This window comes from Rhinolophus hipposideros, assembly GCF_964194185.1.
Source record: "Rhinolophus hipposideros genome assembly, chromosome: 11".
NCBI classification, from domain to species: domain Eukaryota; kingdom Metazoa; phylum Chordata; class Mammalia; order Chiroptera; family Rhinolophidae; genus Rhinolophus; species Rhinolophus hipposideros.
In genome coordinates, this window is record NC_138057.1 from 31,595,131 (window position 1) to 31,606,643 (window position 11,513).

At 37.6% G+C, this 11,513-nt stretch overlaps 1 protein-coding gene across 1 annotated transcript in view; it reads right to left on the reverse strand.

Moving 5' to 3' along the window:
* The window catches only part of RCL1 (RNA terminal phosphate cyclase like 1), a 170,847-nt gene that overhangs the window by 157,546 nt on the left and 1,788 nt on the right, over nt 1–11,513 (reverse strand). Inside the window, exon 2 of the mRNA XM_081067172.1 lies at nt 3,813–3,862. The gene's annotated coding sequence lies outside the window, so the exon portion shown is untranslated. The remainder of the gene's footprint in view (nt 1–3,812; nt 3,863–11,513) is intronic.

The window sequence follows — 11,513 nt, forward strand, 5'->3', positions numbered from 1 at the left end:
TTATTGCAATGTAATCTGGTAAATGCCACAAAGTATGGACAGGGTCTGCTGGAGACACAGAGAAGGGACATCCAATTAGACTAGGGAATAGGTTTGAGAAGGCTTCCTAGGGTAAGACTCTAGACAAATAGGAACTGATGAGATGAAGAAAGGGAGCAGGGGATGCAGACAGTGTGTAGCATATGCAAAGGAAAGAGGGTATGACACTGCACAAGACCTGCCTGGAGTGTGGGAAGCTAGAGTGAAGTGCAGCTGAATGTCAGACAGTGAAGGGCCTAGATTACTAAGCTAACTTTATCCTGAAAGCTCTGGGGAATGTGCAAACTTTTTAAATGGGAGATCTACTCAGATCTGCAATTTTAGGAACATCCCTCTGGCAGCAATGTTAAGGGGGCAGGACTAACAACAGGGGATTCTAAGGACAGAGGAAAGAAGTGGCAGGGCAATGGCAGAGAATGAAGAGGAAGGAGGAGATATGGAACACATTAAGGAGGTATAGACAATAGAACCTAATGACTGATACACAGGGCAGCAGGCAAGTGACAGAAACCTCAAGGATGAAGCAAGGGTTCTGCCTTGGCTGACAGGATGTCCTCATTTCCCAAGACAAGTCACACAGAGGGAGGGACAGGGAAGAGTAGGAGAGACACAAAAGAGAGAGAGGAAATGAACAGTTTTCCTTTCTAATGTAATTGTAACTGTCCTCCTCTGCCCTTTACGGTGTGATCTTAATTCCTCCTTAATCCAACTGTGCCTTGGTTGTTTCATCTATGAAATACGGATCATAATAGTATCTACTTCACAGGATTGTTGTAAGGATTAAATGAATTAATACACGCACGGTACTTAACAAAAGTGCCTAGCGCATGGTAAGACAATAAATATTAGCTGTTATTTTATTGTTTTTTACATGTTATTCATAATAATATTTGTGGTCAGATTACTGATTGTAGTACTTTAGACCATTGTTCCCAATGCTTTACTTCTTCCATGTTTTAGAATTTTACATCCACATCCTTTGCTAAATGACTTATTTTTTTGTTTGTTTGTTTTAAGGAGGGCGCAGCTCACAGTGGCTCAGGCGGGGATGGAACTGGCAACCTTGGTGTTATTAGCCCCGCGCTCTAACCAACTGAGCTAACCGGCCACCCACTAAATGGCTTTTCAGTAACTCCTACTATTACAGAGTACATTTCCTGGTTGGCATCCATGACTTGCTCTGGCCAATGCAGTGTTAGTGACACTGACACAAGCAGAGGCTTTAAATGTGCTCATGAGGCTTGACTTGCTCTTTTGTGCTCCTGCCATTGGCCAAGCATGCCCTTAAGAGCCTCTGGGCCTGGAATGACGGAGATCAGAGAGCAGGCCTGGGTGGACCCGCAGCCCAGCCAACCCACAGACTTGTGAGCAAGAAAATAAATGTTTTTGCTTGTGTGTCACTGAGATATGAGTGTTGTTATTGCAGAGCATTATTGCAACAATTGCTAACTAATGCACTAAGATGGGAAAAGCAGTCTCTGGCCAATTTTTTACACTGAGTCAGAGATTCTTGTGTCTCCACACCAGGCTCCTTGCAAGCCGAGGCTGCCTAAGCACCCTAGATTGCTGACAGCACACCAGGCCTTCTCAGCCTTTGTCAAGAGCAATGATTTTAGAGGCTTCCCAACTTGTAGCCACTTAGGGTTACTTGGGGTGTCCTCATGTCCCTGAGAAGAGAGGCATGAGCCAACCCACTTCTGCTTATACCCTTCCTTCCCCTGACCAAACTCAACTCATGGCCCTGACCACAGAATGACCCAACAAAGCTAAATTTAATATGTTCAAAACCTAAGAGCGTGTTCAACTTGACCTCCAACCATCCTAAGACAGCAGTGTTCCCAAGGCCATTCTCTGTGTGGAATGGCTACTAGAGTGGGTCTTCTTTCCCTTTGTCATGGAGTTTTTGGGTCTTTGTGCATTTCTCAATTGTATCTGACAACCCCGCTTTATTCTAGACAGGAGAGTGGGAACAGCACTGGGTCTGGAGTCAAAAGACTAGCTCTGTTGCTTAATTGTCTGACATTGAGTAAGTTCGTTAAACTGGCGGCCTTTTCGTTTTCTATCTGTAAAATGGGGGTAATAGGACCTGTTCCCAATCATCACCTAGTTGTTTACAGTTAGGATCCAATGAGAAAGTGCTCTCACAACTGTAAAATGAAATGTAAATGGTAAGTCTTATTACTAGGAGGTTCACCACTGAGATGTTACAGCAGGAAGAATAATGTAGGAATGGCGCCTCCTTCTGTTCGTTTAGGGAACTGCAAGACACTACTGAGGCGGAGTTGGAGCCTAGGGCATCACCAGGTTTTGTCCTATTTCAGGTGCCTTCTATTAATTAGTTGCTTTATGACTCCTGGTTTCATTTGCACCTTTCTCCTTTCCCTCAGTTTGATTTCAATCTGAACGGGGGTAGGTATCACAGCAGCTTAGAATTCTCCCCATGACCTGTGATAATTTTTTACCCCACTGCAGGGCTCCTGATCTTTTTTCCTTTGTGCTTGTCAATTAGAGCTTATTGAGGAAATCTTCATCTGCTAATCCACATAGTCTGGTATTCTCCAGACTAGTAAACTACACACCCAAGGCAAAACTGTGAAGACCGGTGGGTTTGTCCTGAGGGTCCTTCCACCCACCTTCTGAACAGTGGTTTTCTTTAGAAGCACCAAGAGCTGGAACCAGGTTGTTCATGAGGCCCTTCTCATTACATCCAAATCCTCACTGTGTCCCAGGGTATCCCAGTTCTGCTATCTTCTAGGACTAATTTGTGTAATTAACTTTTTAAAAGTTAACTGCTCAGTGATAGTATCTTAATGTGCTAATATGTTTGTCTTTCAATAGCAATCTTTAAAATGTTGAGCCAAAGTGGGGGGGAAGGGAGGGAAACAGAAAGAGAATTTCAATTTCAAATGACAAGATTTGCCTTAAGAGATGATTTGCAGACAGAGCCTTACATTTTACATGATGATACAGCCGTGCTCACGTCTCTAAGGACCTCACCACTGACCCTGACACAGGTGTGATCTTCATTTTACTATTCAGGAGACTGAGGCTCAGAAAGATTGAGCACTTGCCCAGGTCAATAGAGCTAAGTAGTGACGGAACCAGGACAGGACTCAGCTCTTCTCATTTGCACTTCATTCTTTGTCACCTCATTCTGCTGCAGGGAACATTTGATGAGGCAGAGGTTGCAAATATTGACTGAAAAAAGACACTGATATTTAAAAGAATTATTTGCAGATTTAAATTTTCCTTTGCATTATTATTATTATTATTATTATTATTAGGCTTTATTTTTCCGATATCAATCATTACTATCCTCTTCCCCTCCCACTCTCTAGAAGGTGCTTTGTTGTGTTCACAGCTATATTCCTAGAATTTTGCCTGACCCTCGGTTAATACTAATAGAGACAAAAAAAAAAGAATCAATCAACATGAATAATAAAAAGGTGATATTATCAATTATACCTTAATAAAGTTGGAGGAAAAGCTGAGAAAAATCCACTGTCATTATTTTTTTAAATGTGATGTTATGTGAAATGGAATTTGTTTTCTTTTTTTTTTTTAGAAAAGATTTGGGAAGATAAAAATTATATATGTTCATCAAAATTTTTAATATGAAACAGAAACTTGTTAAAAAATCAAATCAACACATCAAATCCATTAGGACGGTGCACACATGCACACACACACACGCACACACACACACACTGAAAAGGCCTTGTGAGAACATAGTAAGAAAGTGACCATCTGCAAGCCAGGAATAGAGCTCTTACCAGACACCAATCCTGATGACACCTTGATCTTGGACTTCCAGTCTCCAGAGCTGTGAGAAAATAAAAATTTAAGCCACTCAGTCTATATAATTTTGTTATGGCAACCAGAGCAGACTAATACAGGACGTATGTTTACATTTGTCTTGAGTAAATACTCAGGAGTGAGATTGCTTGGTTTTATGGTAGGTGCGCATTTAACTGTACATATAAGAAACTTTTCCAGAGTAGCTGTACCATTTTGTATTCATACCAATAATGTATGAGAGTTGTAGTTGCCCCACATCCTCATCAATGTTTTTGTTTGTTTGTATTTTTCTTTCTAATTTTTGTTTTTGGTTTTTAATTTTAGCCGTTCAATGGTATATACTTGTATCTCATTGTGGCTCTAGTTCACATTTTCCTGATGATCCGTGATGTTAAGCATCTTTCACGTGCCTATTGGTTAATCACATGTCTTCTTTGATGAAGTATTTGTTCACATTTTTTTGCCTGTTTTGTTATCAGATTGTGTTTGTTGTTATTATTGAGTTGCAAGAGGTCTCTATATATCCCAGATACACACCATTTAGTATTAAATACATTTTGCAAAGATTTCCTGCCAGTCTGTGTCTTACCTTTACATTTTCTCAATATTGTCTTTCAAAGGGCATATGTTTTTATTTTTGATAAAGCCCAATTTATAATGTTTTTCTTTTATGATTCATGCCTACTGTGTCCTAAGAAATCTTTGTTTAAACAAAGATCACAGAAATTTTTCTCCTAGGTTTCTTTTAGAAATTTTATAATCTTTAACTTTCACATTGAGGTCTATGGTCCATTTTGAGTTAATTATGGCATATGGTGTTAGGCAAAAATTGAGTTCATGTTTTTCCACATGGATATCCTATTATTCCTGCAACATTATTAAAAAGACAATCCTTTCCTCCTTTGTAAAAACTAAATTGACCCTATATATGAATCTATTTCTGGATTCTCTATTTTGTTCCATTAATCCGTATACCTATTTTTACATCAACACCACACTGTCTTAATTACTGTAGCCTTATAGTAAGCTTGAAATCAGTAAAGTTCTCCATTTTTATTCTTATTACTCAAGATTGTTTTGGCTAGTCTAGGTTCTTCGTATTTCTCTACAGATTTTAGAATGAGCTTGTCTATTTCTATTTTTTAAAAAAACCTGCTAAGATGTGATCAAGACTATTTAAATCTACAGATGATTTAGGGAAGAACTGGCATTGTAATAATATTGAGTGTTTTGATTCATAAACATGATATATGTCTCTCCATTTATTTAGGTCTTCTATAATTTTTCTCAGAAATGTTTTGTAGTTTATAGTATTCAGTTCCTACATTCTGATTTGTTAGATTTACCCCTAAATATTTAAAAAATTTTAATGTTATTACAAATGGCATTTTAAAAATTTTTTACTTGCAATTGTACTACTGTTTCTTCATATCTGACCTTGTACCTTGAAATTAGAACTTATTCGGTTCTAGTAGCTTTTTTGTAGATTCCTTAGGATTTTCTTCATGCATGTTCATTTGTGAATAAGACAGGTTGTTTCTTCCTTTCTAGTCTTCCTTACCTCACTGCACTGATTAGCACCTCCAGAACAATGTCAAAGAGATATAACGAAAACAGACATCTTTGTCTTGTTCCCCACATTTGAGAAAATACGTTCACCATAAATTATGATGTTAGCTTCAGGTTTTGTTTCCACAGTGTTTGCACGCATTTACATTCTACCAATAGTACACAAGGGTTCCCTTTTCTCCACATCCTCACCAACACTTGTTATTTCTTGTCTTTTTTGATAATAGCCATTCTGACAGGCGTGAGGTGAGAGCTCATTGTGGTTTTGATTTGCATTTCCCCGATGATTAGTGATGTTGAACAACTCTTCAGGTGCCTGTTGACCATCTGTATGTCTTCTTTGGGAAAATGTTTATTCAGATCTTCTGCCCATTTTTTAATTGGGTTGTTTGGGGGGGTTTGCCATTGAGTTGTAAGAGTTCTTTATATGTTTTGGATATTAGCACCTCATCAGATCTATGATTTGCAAATATCTTCTCCTATCCAGGAGGTTGCCATGTCATTTTGCTGATGGTTTCCTTTGCTGTGCAGAAACGTTTTTATGTAGATGTTCTTTATCAGATTGAGATGGTTCCCTAGTTTTCTGCATTTTAAATTGTAAATGGGTGTTGAATTTTGTAAACGATTTTTCCGCACCTATTGAGATAATCATATGGTTTTCCTTTTTAAGCTGTTAATATGGTAAGTTATATTGATTTTTAAAACGGCTTTATTGAGATATTTTTCACACACCAACAAGTCACCATTTAAAGTATACAATATAATGGATTTTAGTATATTCACCAAAGTGTGCAACTGTCACTACAGTCCATCTTAGAACACTGTCATACCTCAAAAAGAAACTCAGTACCCTTTAGCGATGACTAGTCTATCCCTCCCACCCCAGCCTCGTATCTCCCAGTGTAAGCATCCTTAAGCTTCCGTCTCTATAGATTTCCCTATTCTGGATTTACATATGAAGGGGATCGTATAATATGTGGTAATTTGTGATTGGCTTCTTTCACTTAGCATAGTGTTTTAAATGTTCATCCATGTTATACCATGTATCAGTAGCTTATTCCTTTTTATGGCCTAATAAATTTCCAATTCATGGATATATTACATTTTGTTTATCCATTCATCTGTTGAGTTACATTTGAGTTGTTTTCACCTTTTGACTACGGTGAACAATGCTGCTATGAACATTCATGTACAAGTTTTTGTGTGGACATATGTTTTCAGTTCCCTCGGGCATATTCCTAGGAGTGGAATTGGGTTATATGGTAACTCTACGCTTAATCATCTGAGAAATTGCTAGACTGTTTTCCAAAATGACTGCACCACTTTACACTTCCACCAGCAGTGTATGAGAATTTCGATTTCTCTACATCTTCACCAACTCTTACTATCTGACGTTTTAATTTAACCTCCTCCTTTCCAATTTTCTTTTTTCCCCCTCCCTCTTTCCCTCATTTCCTTACTTCCTCTCCTCTCTTGAACAAATCTTCAAGCCCCTATCTAAATACATTGCACTCCATGTATATTTCTAAGGGTCTCAAGGTGCAATGTATTTAGATAGGGGCTTGGCTGCTAGTATTAGAAATTCAAAGATGGTTACAGAACAAATGTGGGTTTAGAGGTTATGGTCATTTTAAGTGAAGAGTTTAGGATCTAAGAAAGCACAGGGGAAAGGGTTCCCTGGTGAAACTATTTTAGTGTCTCAATAATATAAATTTTGAAGATTTGTTCAAGGGAGGAGAGAAGTAAGGAAATGAGGGAAAGAGGGAGGGGAAAAAAAAATTGGAAAGGAGGAGGTTAAATTAAAACGTCAGATAACAAGAGTTGGTGAAGATGTAGAGAAATCGAAATTCTCATACACTGCTGGTGGAAGTGTAAAGTGGTGCAGTCATTTTGGAAAACAGTCTAGCAATTTCTCAGATGATTAAGCGTAGAGTTACCATATAACCCAATTCCACTCCTAGGAATATGCCGGAGGGAACTGAAAACATATGTCCACACAAAAACTTGTACATGAATGTTCATAGCAGCATTATTCACCCGTAGTCAAAAGGTGGAAACAACTCAAATGTAACTCAAAAGATGAATGGATAAACCAAAAAAAGTAAGGTGGCAAAACTGAAGGTAATATACTGCCATTTAACTGAAGGGGGAGGAGGATATGAATAGATATTTCACCAAAATAGGATAAAATAAAAACAAAATTGAAAAACAAATAAAACACAAAATTTTGGTTTCATCTAAACAAATTTTAAGGGTCTCAGGGTTTAAGAAGAACCTTAAAAATGTCCTAGTCTAATTCATTTTGCTTAATGAAAGAAGGAGGTGGAGGAAAGATTGAATGGTAAAAAGGTGGAAAGGAAGAGGAGGGAAGCAGAGCTATGGGAGGAGAAGGAGCACCTACTAGCATATGCCTGGCATTTTACATACATAATCTCATTTAAATTTCACGACAACCTCATAAGATTGGTTTTACTCTCCCTCTTTCTCAGAAATGAGATGATTGAAGCTAAGAGACATTAAATGTTGCTCAAGATCAGTCAGCTTGTGAGAGTCAAACTTAGCTTCATGCTACTCCAAATCCTGTGAGCCAAAAAATTCTTAAATTTCAAGAGGAAGATTACCCTCAGGGGGATATGATTACCGTATCTCTGGGTCCTGGGATAGAAATGCCCTGGGTGAACTACAGCTTCACAATTTAAGGGGCATTATTAGGAGAATAGCATGGTGGCTCATTTCTGGAGGGGAGTCAGTGCTAGGATGGGAGTAGTTTTGTCTCAAAGGACAAGTGATGCCTCAGGCTAGGAGAAAATAAGAAAGGAAGTATGTTCCACGGACAAGGTTATGGTATTTGTTGCCTGACAGGAATGCCAAAGTTAGATATATGAGATGGTTTGGAAAATTCCAAGAGAAAACTTCAGAACATGGCTTACCTCAGTACCAAAAAAAAGCTACTCAGCTTTCCACAAGTATTCAAAGAGCTATAGCCATTTATAAAAATAGAACCAGGGCGTTACACAACCATGTTCATTAGTTTCATTTTACCTTTGACTCTTGGGGCTTGCTTTTGGAAACGTTTTTAAAATTTAAATCTTGTTGCATAATTAACAAAGTCAAATCTATAAACCAAAGTATAATGAGATAAGTCTGACCTCCATCCCTGACCATCTGCCCCACTCCATTCCCTCCTCCCCCAAGAGGTAATCAGGTCTTTAAAATTTGTTTAGATAAAACCAAAATTTTGTGTTTTATTTGTTTTTTAATTGTTTTTATTTTATCCTATCCTAAAATATCTATTCCTATCCTCCTCCCCCTTCAGTTAAATGGCAGTATATTACCTTCAGTTTTGCCACCTTACTTTTTTCACGGAAGATCATGCCTGAGCAGTACACAGAGATATTTTTCATTTGTTTCTACAGCTGTGTAGTATTCTAGTATGTGAGTAGGTCCTTGTTTATTCAACCATTCTGTGATGGATGGACATTGGGGTTGTTTCCAGTCTTTTGCTATTACAAATGGTTGTCGTTGCATGACCTTATGTATATGTCTTTTTGTATTTTTGTCACTGTATCTTTAGGCTAGATTCCTAGAAGTTGGATATCTGGATAAACATGTACATGTATACAAATTTTGCTAGATATTGCCAGATTTCTCGTTCCATGGATTGCACCATTTTTGCATTCCCACTAGCAAAATATGAGTGCCTGTTTCCTCACTACCATGTTAATACGCTATGTTGTCAAACAGATTTTTGCCAAGTTCGTAATTGAAAAATCATATTTCAGAGTAGTATTAATTTGGATTTCTTTTATTGTAAGTATGATCTAACATCTTTTCATATATTTAAAGGCTCTTTATTTTCATTTCTTTTGTGTGTGTGTATGTGTGTATGATATAAAAACCAGGTTTATATCTCTTGCCTATTTTCCACAGGGCAATTTTCCTTTTCTTCTCTACCTTTTGAAGCACATTATATATTAAAATATTTACAGTGGGCTGCTAAAGCTGGTTAGTGCCAGCTTACAAGTGTTTATTGTTAAATTTTCAGGAATTTTGTGAGCCAGTTGATGTCACGTTGGTCCAGATGATGTCATCTTGAAAACTTAAAACCTGCTGTGGTGAGAGTATTTATGGTAATTGGCAAATGCTGTGAATCAGGGCTTCTCCTCACCCTCCCTACCAGAACACACCGCTGGATTAATCCTTTGTCTATAGGTTGGGAATATTTTTTCCCAGTTTGTAATTTGTGTTTTTGTTTTGCTTATGATGTGTTTTGCTATGCAAATATTTTGTTGTTGCTGTTGCTGTTTTGTATAGTCCAAATTTCAGTCTTTTCCTTTATTACCTCTGAATTTTGAGTAAGTTAGAAAAGTTTCCCTAGTTCCTTGGTTATAGAGGAATCTGCTCATACTTTCTTTTAGTATTTATTTAGTTGTGTGTTTTTTTAAATTTAAATCTTTGATCCATTTGCAATTTACCTTGTGTGAAGAAACAGATATAATTGTATCTTTTTCCACTGGCTATACATTTATCCCCACGCTATTTATGAAGAAGTTCTCTTCCTCCATTGATTTGAGATGTCATCTTGATCACATATTAAATTTCCAGATGCAATTAGGTTTATATTTGGATTTCCTATTCTGTTTGATTGATCTATGCATTCAAGTGCCAACGCCATCTTCTTATTATACTGGCTTTATAATGATTTACTAATTGGTTGGGCTAGCCTCTGCTCATTTTCTTCTTTTTCAGGTCTTTCCCTGATATTCTTGTTTATTTATCCTTTTAAATGAATGTTATAATAAAATTGTCTTAGCTCTGAGGCTCCCTCTTCTGTTGCTTTTGCAAAGTGTTAAAAATACCGCCTTGTATTTGCTGACTTCAGCCTTCTCTCTTCTGTTCCCTTACTTTTGTCTAGACTTTCTCTTTCTTTTCCCCCTAATATCCTTGTTCTGCACAATTTGAATTCTACTCCCAAAAGCTTTCTCTCTGAGAAAGCATTTTCTATATTTCACCTAGCATTTTTTGAAATCAATAATTCAGTTGCTGAATAGCTATAGGATTTTGGTCAAAACTACCTTTTTTTTTTCATTTATACATTATAAATGAAAAATAATCTATTTTATAGGTTTTGTGTTTTTTTTCACAATTATAAATAATTTTCAGTCAGTTCTTAGTCCTACCTATCAGCAGATTTTGACTAATCACTCCCTCCTTGAAACACATTATTAACTGATTTCCATAACACCACATTCACCCATTTTTTTCTTCTTAACTAACTTGCCTTTTCTTTCAGCCTCCTTCACTGTTTCCTTCTTATGCTCTAAATGTTGGAGAACCCCAGAACTCAGATTTCGGACATCTTTTCCTTTCATCTAAACTCACTCCTTAAGTGAGTTTATACTATGTCATAAATTTAAATGTACCAACAACTCCCAAATTTTATAGCTCCAGCCTGGACCTCTACCATGTACTAAAAATTTGTACATCTAACTGCTTCCTTTTCACTCCCTCCGGATGTCCCAAAGGCATCTCCAACATAACTTCTCCCCAAACAACTCTAATATTCTTCCCCAAACCTGTTCCTCCTACAGTCTTCCCAACCTCAGTTAATGACAATTCTGTTCTTTTAGTAACTCAGGGAAAAATTCTTTCTCCACTCTCTACTCTACCTTCTCCTGGGTTCACTCATATGGCCACAACTGGCAGCTTAGCGGCAATGGCTGAAATGACTTGGACAGGTGAGCCTCTCTCCACCTGGTCTTCTACCTCAGGCCTCTTCAGATCCTTGCTTCTTCGGGATTCCTAGAGGGCAAGTCCTAACATACAAGCATTTCTTAAATTTCTTTTTGACTCATACTTCCTGATTTTAAATTTGAATTCAGTGTCTTTCCCATTGATCGGAGCAAGTCAAACAGAGAAGAAACCACCCATACAAATATACATGTGTGGTGAAATGACTGCACCAGGCACAGTTGCCAGGAGATTTCCCACAGTTTGGCAGTTACTTACTCATTCGTAAGCAACAAACTTTAGCAAAGTTGCAGTTAGTTGTCATTTTGTGGGGCCTGTTGTTGTGACCACAACACTCAGTTTTTCCTCCCGAATGA